The sequence below is a fragment of the Rhagoletis zephyria genome, unplaced genomic scaffold (genome assembly GCF_001687245.7).
Source record: "Rhagoletis zephyria isolate East Lansing unplaced genomic scaffold, Rhagoletis_zephyria_1.1 Rzeph_scaffold_01089, whole genome shotgun sequence".
Classification (NCBI taxonomy): domain Eukaryota; kingdom Metazoa; phylum Arthropoda; class Insecta; order Diptera; family Tephritidae; genus Rhagoletis; species Rhagoletis zephyria.
In genome coordinates, this window is record NW_016158173.1 from 107,017 (window position 1) to 116,006 (window position 8,990).

Below are 8,990 nucleotides of genomic sequence, written 5' to 3' on the forward strand. Positions count from 1 at the left end.
ATTACCAGATTTTTTCTTTACAAAAAGTATTATTGCATACTGAATGTCAAAAATTAATAAATTAATTTTTCAAATTCTTATTTTTAATGTAAAATTGTAACATTGTAGCATTGAACGCAGAACTATTTAAATAATTTTTTGATTTCCGAAATAGCAGCTATAACTTCTACCAAAATGTAAATTAATGTTGTTTTTAACCGACTTCAAAAAAGGGAGACGGTTATCAATTCGTCGGAATATATATATATTTTTTTATGTATGTTACCGCNTTATTGCATACTGAATGTCAAAAATTAATAAATTAATTTTTCAAATTCTTATTTTTAATGTAAAATTGTAACATTGTAGCATTGAACGCAGAACTATTTAAATAATTTTTTGATTTCCGAAATAGCAGCTATAACTTCTACCAAAATGTAAATTAATGTTGTTTTTAACCGACTTCAAAAAAGGGAGACGGTTATCAATTCGTCGGAATATATATATATTTTTTTATGTATGTTACCGCATAACTTTGGACCACGTCAACCGATTTCGATAATTCTTTTTCTATCAGAAACGTAGTGTCTCATAGGTGGTCCCATACTAATTTGGTTTAGATTGGATCATTGGACCATGAAAAAATTAACGTTACTACTAAATTTTTATAGAATTGAAGTCGGTTGTGTTTGTTGCTAAAAAATTATTTATTCCACAAAATTTTCATTGAAAAAAACCCGGCCTCACGCTGAATAAAACTGTTGATTTTTTATTTATTTTTTTTAAATGAGTTTTGCTTTTTGTTATAGGTAAGTGGATAACAAATTTGGTTGTATTTTTTCAATTTGGTTGTTTTTTCTTCGGATATTGGTTGGTTATTTTTATAACAAGTGGCAACCGTGTATGTACGTAAATACATATGAAACAATATGCTGTCTTTGACTATAATATAGTAACAAGGTAGTATTTAGAACGAAGTACAAAATGCAGCTAAGTCTAAAATGTGTGGCAACTCCTTACGTATATTAGGTATAGCAAATGAACGAATGAACAAGTGGATGTGAATTTTGTGCTCACACTGAACGACGATTCGGCCTATAACCACCACTACCGTGTGCCAGCGGTGTAGTTCGCCATTGGAGTAAGCCAAGTAACCAACAATAGGCCAAAGCAGTGCAGTAAAGAATATTCTGAGTATAACCAAAGCTAGTTCGTGTTTGTCCATGACCAGGCTGTAAGCAGTGTACTCAGAAAAGTTGCTGTTTGTGGTTATTTAGTAAACTGAAAAAATTGTAGCATACTTTCTGGTGATTTAACAAATTGTGTACATTGTGTTACTCATCCGCCGAGTATTGCTTCATTTACGTACAAAAGCAAACATTAAATATTGTGTGGAACTATAACATTCGAAAGCTGAATACATATCTCTACATTATTTCAGATATTTATGTGTAGACAACCGCAGCCAGAAACCAGATTGTTTATAATTCACGCGTGACAACTTCAGTCGATGTATCAAAGCAAAAATATCAGTGCGTGTGTGGTGTTTTCAAGGAATGTGCTAATGTGTGAAGCTTTTGTTAAATGATTTCTAACACAGAAATTTGGAAATAAGCGTATTAAAAGTAAATGAACTACGGATATAAAACGAAGTCGTACATACATAAGTATGTATATATTTACTGAGCGCAGGAAAATGATGTAGAAGAAAGTGTGGTTTAAAAAGAGAGACAGGAAGTTAAAAAGCGAGCCCGCTGAGCAGATGGGAGTGAGACGTGTTGGACCAATGCAATTATTGCCTGAAACTCTGCTTATTGCAAATTCTCGCCCACTCCCATACTCGCATAAAAAGGACCAAATTGGCCGCGCGGCAGTTTGACCAAAATAAAATTAGCCAAACACGTATACACACGCAACAATATACTCGTTCGTGTAAACCTACGCAGGCGCTCTTTTCGACAATTTACATAGCACACTAGCCACGACGTGAATACGAAAGTATCACACATAAACTGAGCTGCCATATCTGAAAAAAATATTTTTTTGCCGTCTTTTCATTTTGAATGATAAATATTTTATGTCAGCATATTTTACTAAACGGATTTTAACAATAAATTTGAAGATTGTGTTTTTAAGAGTGCCTTTGATTGTTTAAAAACGTACGGATTAATTAATTTTTTTTATGACACGCAAATAATACAAAACAATTCAATTGATTCGCAGATATCGCAAATTTATCAAAGCAAGAAGATTTAATATTGTATTTCTTTTTAAGGGCATGTTCCCCAATTTTGTTTTCATTAATTAAAGGAGATTTGATTAGTTTTTTTGTTTTCTAATTATGTATTCTGATTTCTTAGTTTCCGTATACCGCCTAGTCGGTCAATAAAATTTATATCAAGTAATTAACCGTCGTACAGGTTGTTGTTGTTCTGGCTCGGGACCTCAAAAAAAAAAAGAATTAATTTCCATACGAAATTTAATGAAACAATAACACTGTGTTACACCGAGAAAGTCCACTTTTGTTGTACAAAAATAACACTCGCAGATGCATGGACAATGAAATTATCTAATGAGGCGGATCTTGAGTTAGAAAGAAATATTCCAAATAATTCACGAAACAAGCAATTTATGGGGTTAATATGGATCCAGAAAAAATAATATTTTTACTTATTTCTGAAATAATAAAATTGTCAAGATCAGAACCAGGAAAGTCGTCCTAGATACTTAAGGACATTATTATTTAGGTAATTTCTGATTAATTTGGTTCTAAAAACTTTACAATCCAAACTTTTTATTCACTATAACTCCTTTTCGACAGGATCGCCCCTATTCTTGCTACAAATTCTCAATATTTTCCTTAAATTACTTTTCATGACGCTTGTTCTTAGATATTTCCTAATTTCGTTAGCCGCGTCAAGTATATTTTGTGTGAAAAAGCTTTATTAAGCAGCGATTTTTAACTGCCAGTTTATTAACTGACATACTCTTTAACAGAAAAAATCGGGCCCAATTATATAACGAAATATATAAAATCACAGTCTTAAATTCTCTTAGCAATATTTAGCGTTGAAATATATTTTTAGGACATATTTTAGCGGAGAGATTATGGCAGCAGTCATATCGGCGAATTTTTCCTTTGGTGGGATTGGGCCTGTTAATTATTATTGTGAATAAGTGCTATTAACACCGCGATCTCTACCGTGATCTGTTGTGCGTGGTCCTCCGCCCTATAAGAGAAAGCTTTTAATATAGGTTAGCACCTCCAAGGGCTTTCTGTTCCAGATATCTTGTGGATTGAGTGTAGCACCAACTATATAAGTGAGCTAACTTGCGCCTAGCCAGAGCATCAACTTCACAAACAGCTCGCAAAAGCGACAGACTTTTTCCCAAAAGATTAATTTTACTAGGGGTAATAACGAAGGGAGCAGTGTCCCTTGTAGTATACAGGTGGAGTTTTAAAGTCTTCTCCACCTAAATTAAGTAGTTTCTTTGAAGCGTCATTTGAAGGACTGATAAATCTTTTGAATTCCCTCTGCTCTGGCCATTCCATCCAATGCCTTTTGAACATTTTGGATAACCAATTACACTGTGACACAAATGGTAGGGGTCAAGTTATACGTGTCCCGGCGTTTCGCTGGGTCACGTCTAGGAATCGAGATATATATATAACTATCATATAGGGGAAAATGTCACCTTTGGTGGTCTTTTTTTGACATAACTCGAGAACCACTAGTCCGATTTTGCTCAAACAAATTAAAAAAAATTAAAAATTACAATTCCTTTAATCTGTTCATATAACGTTTTTCTATATAATCAACAGTTTTGCCGGTAAAAATAAATGTATGAAGAAAAAAAATATGTTTTGCCTAAAATATTAAATTTTTTTAAAACTGTTGATTATATAGAGAAACGTTATATGAACAGATTAAAGGAATTGTAATTTTTAATTTTTTTTAATTTGTTTGAGCAAAATCGGACTAGTGGTTCTCGAGTTATGTCAAAAAAAGACCACCAAAGGTGACAATTTCCCCTATATGATAGTTATATATATATCTCGATTCCTAGACGTGACCCAGCGAAACGCCGGGACACGTATAACTTGTTTTTGACCGATATAACATTTCCCGTTGGTCTCATCCCATCCCGATTTTGACTGTCGCATAGTGTTATTTATGACCCCCGTTATGTGTGCTTTGGTGAGCCCACAAAAGAGTTCCGGACAATGAAACAGTGCGGTAGCTCCTTATTTCGCTAGATAGTCCGCCTCCTCATTGCCATCATATCCCCCAAGCCCAAGAGCTCATCCTAGTAAAACTTTGTTTTTGGCCCCTAGAGCGTTTAGGACTATGAAAAAATCACTACTAGATTGGAGGTTATTATTTGTGATCTTAGTGCTTGTAGGGATGCCTGATTGTCCGATATAAGGTAGATATATTTCGATGATATGCCTCTTCTGTGGAATTCTCTGCCACAGATTTATATTGCATAGATATTCACTTGGAAGATGGCGGTATATGTTTTTTGAAGTTCGGCCCAAATATGCCAGCCCAAGTTTTTCATTTTCTAGCGTAGATGTATGAGTTCCTTGCATTCAAGTGAGCTCGGTCTCCAACAGTTACCACAAATTTCCTGGAGATTTCTAGTTTTGGAACTATTGCATCCTGCATTTGCAATTTGCCGTCATTGGCGAATTTCAATAGGACCTCCACGACTCGTCTTATTTCCGATTTTAAAGTCGGAACTGTTTAGAATTCTCAGACCCGCAGTGGTTGCCTCCTTTTCTATTAAGGTAGGAGTGTATCAGCCGACAGGTACTCACTCCTGTTAAGCCGGTGCAAACCATTATGTGCAATCTTCTTCATTTAGTGATTGCTGTTCTTTGTGTAGTCTGGTGGACTAATGGAGTTCATTCATATTTTGAGTAATTTTACTTGTGCTCTGTATGAATGTTAGGCTAGAGTGGCTGCCACCTCGCAGAGCACGTAGGCTGGAAAAGCCCGTTGTGATATCACTGGTGGAAGCCATTTATTTCTTTGCCTCCCTTAGTAATTTACCGAGTGCGTTATATATAGCAAGGGGCGGGATAGTGGCAGAGATAATGTTCGATGCTCTCCATCATTTACTTTATCTGCAACTGCGACAAAAAACGTTAGTTCGATATCCTTACCGGTCTCCGGTCATTACCTCGACTTCTAATCTGAGAGACAAGCGGTCCGGCCGAGTGAGAGCTATGGATCGCTTTACATTAATCTTTAATCAAATTTGGCTGGTAGTATGGCAGGTGGTTTCCACAGTGTTCCATGAGATTTAAGAGATTTGATAGCAGCCTGGCTGTTTTTCATTAAATATAGGCCGTCATGAAGGACCATTTATTAGCCTTCGAGCGCCATCCCTTATGACGTTTAGTTTTGCTTGAAAAACGCTAAAATGGTCCGGAAAGCAAAAACTGAATTTTAGCGCGAATTCGCCAGAGTACTCAGAGGAGAAATTTTAGTTCAGTGACCGTTTACAATAAAACAACATTCAGTGGAGAAAGGCTTATGAAGAGCTGAAACATGCCGTTTCATATCCTCCTCCAATTTTGAAATGGGGTTACTTGAAGGTGCTGAAACCGAAGACGTTAAGTATTGAGAAAGCTTATCGTTTACTTCTTTCTTCTGTTCAAAACGAATTCTAGACGATGCTTCCGCAAATCATAGTCTGGCTCCACATCCTCCTCTAATTCGATACGACTTTTGTTCTCCACTTTCGTCCACTTTTAATTATAACCTTAGAAAAATCGACTGGTTCACATCTTGGTTCGTTTTTTTTTTCAAAAACTACATAGACCTATTTTCAGTTGAGTTTCCCAAATTTAGCAAACAAGTTAATACTTGCACATTGTTCTTGTACACGCGTATCGAAGTACAAAAAATACTCGGTACTTGAGCATATACTTCTAAGTACTGGTATCGGAACATCACAATATATACAGCGTTCGACCCAGGGATTAAGTCTGTGGTCCCTTCACTGGTAAATCTCCTGAAGTCTTTGTTCGATTATTTTTCGGATAGTTGTAGTGATATCGATTGGGTACAAGAACCATTTAAAAAACATTCATAGATCTTCAGAGTTCTTCTACATTGAAACGCATATCTCAGTCTGTGTCTCTGAACGAGTTTTAGGTTAGTGTTAGGAGTGAATACCATGAAGTAGCTAAAAAGGCTATCTTATATTACATTTACATTGGGCCCAAATGCGTGATTTGAAATCAGTTATTTGAAGGTGTTTACACTGCTTCATTTGCATTTCATTTGACTTCTCGTCAATTGAAAAGGGAAAACAAAAAGAAAATGATTGTAAACAACACTGCATGAAATGGTATTGTAACTTTGATGCGATGTTTGTTATACTAGAATAAGAAGATACATGCCTTATATATCTGTATTCTGTGTACTCAGCGCCGTAGATAGGAAGTCCGGGCCAGGGGGAATCTCGCCGTACAATTTATTTTTTCTGATGTAATATTTAGATGAGAAAAATAATAATAAGGATATATGTATACTAGAGGGCTGCAAGAATTCATTCCAACTGCTAGCCGAACAGAATACAGTACATTTGAATATTTTTCTTCACATACAAAACACTCAGCGTTTGGAATTTTGTAAGTTATGAAAATACATTTTGTTTTAAATTTTCTACCTTCAAATGGAAGAATGTGAATGAATGAATGAAAAACATTCAAATCATTCAAATTCATTTCGGTAAAAGTTTTTTTCTACAAACAAATTTGTTCGTATTGTAATAGGAGCGCAGCAATACATATGTACATAGAAAATTTTTTTTTGTATATTCATTAAAAAATTATCATTTATTTAAATTCAGTTTCTTTTCACTTTGTTTGAATATTGTAATGTCGACACATATGTATATCAGAACAGGTATTCACTCAAATCCAAAAAAAAATTTAAACCAAAATCATTCATTCGTCTTGTACATTAATTATTCACAAGCCGCTTTGAATGAATTCAAGCAGCCCTCTAATGTATACTGCCGTCTAAAGTAAGAAAGTGATAAGTTACATAGGAATCTCATTGCAATTGCGGCTTTTATGATTTGGACGGCAGTCCAAAACTAAACGTAAATGTTAACAAAACTAATTTTATGATTATTTCTAGAACATCTAATAAAGAAACCCGAAAACTTGATCTAAAAATGACGGGAATAAACATTGATGAAATGAGCATGATTAAGTACTTAAGCATTCAAATTGACAATAAATTGAAGTTCAATGATCACATTGAATATATTAAAGAAGATTAAAGAACTGTCCGTATTACACAATTTTATTTTTCACAAAAACGGTATTCATGAATTTTTTAATTTTTTTTTTATTTGCTTCCGCATATTTTTGACATAACAGCTTTCATTTTATGCCCATATTAAACAAATACAGCCTAAGTTTACCCGGGTCCACGTTTTGGTCTGTATCTCGAGACCCTAGTCACCCAGCTATATGAAAAGTGCTCAATCTTAAAGCATTCATGAACAGCTTTCATTTGATACCCATATTGAACAAATACACCCAAGGTTACCCAGGTCCACGTTTTGGTCTATATTTCTATTTTCTTTGCCACAAACCTCACGGAGCCCGAGCCCTTTCCAACGAATGCAAAACCGTGGGAATCGGTTCGGCGGTTCTTGAGTTATAAGATTACCAAGGAAATGTAACTTCTTTTTATATATATAGATTTCTAGCAATAGACGGAATTTCGCAACGTTCCGAATAAATAAAAAAATATTTTCCGTACGTTTCAAAGGCAGTTAAAAAATGCGTATTATTTTCGTCACGAAATTGATATCATAAATTTTGTGTTTCTAGTTCAGTTTTCGTCACTCGAAAATTTTACCTCAAAGAGGTTCTTTATTTGATATCAATTATTTTGGGGGAGCAAATTTAAAATCGACGAAAATACAAACGATAATCTAAATACTTTATTTTTCTCAAATAAATTGCTAAAAATATTATCTAAATTTAAATTATGTATTCAAATCGATGTGTCCATTAAAACATATACTTTTTCGAATACGGAATAAAGCGAAAAAGAATGATCATCCTTTGTATTCGGAAAAATAAAAAAGAAATATGAGAAATGACAAAAACTTATCAACTTGCTACCAACTTTCGATACAATAAACAACTGTAATCGTCTGATAGTAGTAGATCTCGTAGTCAACTCGTGGGAAATTCCCCGATTTGCAGGGAATTTCGGTTTAAGTAGCAATCAGGGAATGGGTATTTTTTCGGGGAACTTTGTATATTATTTGTATATCTTAAAGTAACTAAATTAGACGGATATGTTAATTTTTAACCATTTTAACTAGGGCTGATGATACCCGGGTACCCGGTTACCCGGGTATTACCCGGGTGCCCGGGTAATTCGGGTAATGCCCGGGTACCCGGGTACCCGATTACCCGGGTATTACTCGGGGCTTTTATTACCCGGGTAGTCGGGTATTACCCGATTTGCCCGGGTACCCGGGTAATATACATATGTTGGTGCCGGTTAAACGAAAAACACCCGGGTAATGCGACATAAAGCTTCTTGTGTAATCTCTTTGGTGAGGATAAATATTTTTTCAGTGAGAAAATTTTTTTTTATAATTATTTTTTTATGTCTAGAGTGTACGCGACTATGTACACCTAACCGCTTGCCTGAGTAGACGGAGACAAGAAAAGTAAATTAAAACATTAGTTTCTGTACTTAAATTCAAACTTCTAATTTTTGTAAATGCATATACATACATGCATGTGTACATATGTATGTATGTATGTATATTTTAAAGAATATTAAATATTAATATTTTAAAACAGGGACTGAGAACGAAATGTATGATCGAAACTAAATGCCATTGTCGTAGTTTTGTTCCCAAGAACGCGTCAAAACCAAAACCAAAATGAGAACAAAACTGACGAGAACGTTCTCATTGGGAATTATATAAGAACTAAACCCTGTGGTAGGCCACTT

The 8,990-nt window shown here is 34.7% G+C and overlaps 1 protein-coding gene across 1 annotated transcript in view; it reads left to right on the top strand.

Moving 5' to 3' along the window:
• Positions 1-1,075: 1,075 nt before the first annotated feature.
• LOC108362752 (uncharacterized) overlaps positions 1,076-8,990 on the top strand; it is a gene marked incomplete at its 3' end in the record, with an annotated part of 38,813 nt that continues 30,898 nt past the window's right edge. The window contains exon 1 of the mRNA XM_017615874.1: positions 1,076-1,173. The remainder of the gene's footprint in view (positions 1,174-8,990) is intronic.